At 45.7% G+C, this 2,621-nt stretch overlaps 1 long non-coding RNA gene across 1 annotated transcript; it reads right to left on the reverse strand.

Annotated features, from left to right (window-relative positions):
* Nucleotides 1–1,060: 1,060 nt before the first annotated feature.
* On the reverse strand, nt 1,061–1,673 carry LOC119293778. Its single transcript, XR_005143212.1, has 2 exons — nt 1,339–1,673; nt 1,061–1,238 (listed from the first exon to the last, which is right to left on the reverse strand). It is a non-coding gene; the product is annotated as an uncharacterized LOC119293778 (long non-coding RNA).
* Between the last annotated feature and the right edge of the window lie 948 nt (nt 1,674–2,621).

The following is a 2,621-nucleotide window of genomic DNA, read 5'->3' on the forward strand; positions in this document are numbered from 1 at the left end:
TTATTCAAATCTCACTTTTCCCAAAGATCAAACTAGTTATTTCAAAAAAGCAAAAAAATGAAATCAAATTTAGAAAACTGATTATAGTTATACCAATGTAATTTTTTTACAATAGAGTGGAAAATATTATTACAAAGGAGTGAAATATTCAATAAACTTACCAGTTTCAGCATTTTTGACTTCTAAAAGAGTGAATTATGTTTATAAGTGGAAAGAATATATCAAATAATTCACTCTTTTAAATATTTGAAATGGATTATATTTTCACTTTTGAGTAAGCAAAAACGAGCGAAATTGATTATTTAGAAGTAGTCACATAGCCATTTCAAATACTAAATTCACTCAAAGACCCTATTTCAGGTTTTTTAAAAGACCCTATTTCAATTCTTTCAAAAGTTCATTTCACTCTTCACCATTTTAAGATTGAAATTGAGTTTTCTAAAAGTGGTCGAAACAATTTTAATTTATATTTAAAAATCTATTTTGATACATATCTCATTCATATAACATGCTACAGATATATGAAAAGCAGTTTTATATATTTCAGGGAAGTAATTTCATATTTCAAAAGAATGAAACTTAGATTTCAAAAAAGTGGCATAAACAATTTCATTTTTTTACCATGTGATTTCAGTTATTGCAATGCCGATGCCATATTTCACAACGAATGAAACTCATTATCTCAATCATCAAAGAACTAATTTCAATCCTTTCAAAAACAAATTTCACTAGCATATTTACACAAAAGATTGTAACTTCGTATTTCAAAAGAGTGGCAAAAGGCATTTTTTATTTTTTACAAAGCGATTTCAATTATTCTAGCTCAAATTTCATATTTCATAACAAGTGAAACTGATTAGTTACACTATCAAAGAGTAATTGATTTCATTTCTTCAAAATGTACATTTCAATCAATTCATAGATATATCTCATTGTGATTCCAATGTCATTTCGTAAACATATCAAAGTTCAAATATTTCAAAGAACACAGACTATCAATTTCGCATATGTGCACACTATTTTGTACAGTTTCATATCACAAAACCAAATGACACAAAAATTGATTCATTCATCTTCTCAATTATATCAATTGATTCCACTGGATCCCACAATTCATAAATCATGTCGTTCAAATCATGTTTCAATGTATTTCACACACATTCCACAATAATAACCGATGCTCTCTGTCACAAACATACCAACACCTGAAATTGATGGAGCATGGGGAGGCCGGCCATCTGGTAAAGAAGCAAGGGATGTTCAAATCATGCAAAATAAAAAAGGAAATCATTAAGTACAAATGGAGAGAGGTTAGGGGAGATGGGCTTCATTACTCACCAGATCCGGTTACTCCTACTTGGAGTCGTCGGATCGAGCAACGCCAGTGCGCAGTGGCCCGTCGTGGTAGGTGGCCTTCATGGTGGAACCTTGCTGGAGCAGCTCCCCCCAACGCCCACCACAGCGTAGCCGGCGTCCGCCGGCGTGATTCGGCGTCACTCCTCGCCGGCCTCGTAGTATTGCCATGCCACCAGTCTTGCCTATGTTCCCCCGTGGTAGGTGACAGTCACAGAAGCCGGATCCGCTGTTGGAGGTTGATGGAAAAGCGAGATCTATTGGCAGCGGTGACCGGCATGGAACTCACGAGAGAGAGAGAGAGAGAGGAGAGAGCTTGATGTGGCTAGGAAATGTTAGACTATGTATAGCTTCTGTACCTATGTACGTATATGATACATATTGTAACACAACCATTATATATAATGAGATAAGCCACCCCTAGAGGGTTGTGCTGGTTCCCCAAAACTTATTGTCTTACATGGTATCACGCTAGGTTACGATCGCTTCCGCTTCTAAACCCTAATACCCGCACCGCCGCCGCAGCCGCCGCCGCCTTCACCGCCGCCGCCGCGCCACCGATCGCGCTGCCGCCATGTCGAGCGCCGCCACCACCGGTTCCACTGCTGCGGGCTTCCTCCCGGCCTCTCTTGCGGCTCTGCTCAACCTCCCGCTCGATGTCGTCTCTGTTCCGGCTCCGATCGGGACAAGGAGCATCGGCTCCGTCTTCTCCACGCCGCCGGCGCCCTCGCTTGGGCGTGACCTCGTGGTCCACACCGCGGCGCCGCCGTCCGCTGCGGACTCCGCAGGCGTCGTCCCGCCGCTCCTGCCGCAAGCGGATCACACTGCCCCGCTGGCGGGGTTGGCGGCGTCCGCCCCGGCCGCGGGCCTTGCGGCGTCCGCACCGGCCGCGAGCTTTGCGGCGCCCGCCCTGGCTGCGGTCCCGCCTCCTCCCGCATCGGCTTCGGTGCCTCCGGCTGCCTCCATGGTGTTTGCACCCCAGGCAGCCTCCTCGATGGGATTGTCTTCGCCGCCGCCGTTTCACTTTGGTCATCTCATCACCATCAAGCTCTCCGCCGACAACTACATCTTCTGGCGTGCGCAGGTTCTCCCGCTCTTGGGGAGTCACTACCTGATAGGCTACGTCGACGGATCGCTTCCCTGCCCACCCGCGCTGGTAGACAGCGTGCACGGTCCGGTCTACAATCCGGCCCATCGCGTCTGGACGGGGCAGGACCAGGCGAACCTCTCCTCCATCCAGGGGTCGCTCTCGCCGGCAGTTGCCGGCC

Source organism: Triticum dicoccoides, chromosome 4B, assembly GCF_002162155.2.
Source record: "Triticum dicoccoides isolate Atlit2015 ecotype Zavitan chromosome 4B, WEW_v2.0, whole genome shotgun sequence".
In the NCBI taxonomy this organism is placed as follows: Eukaryota; Viridiplantae; Streptophyta; class Magnoliopsida; order Poales; family Poaceae; genus Triticum; species Triticum dicoccoides.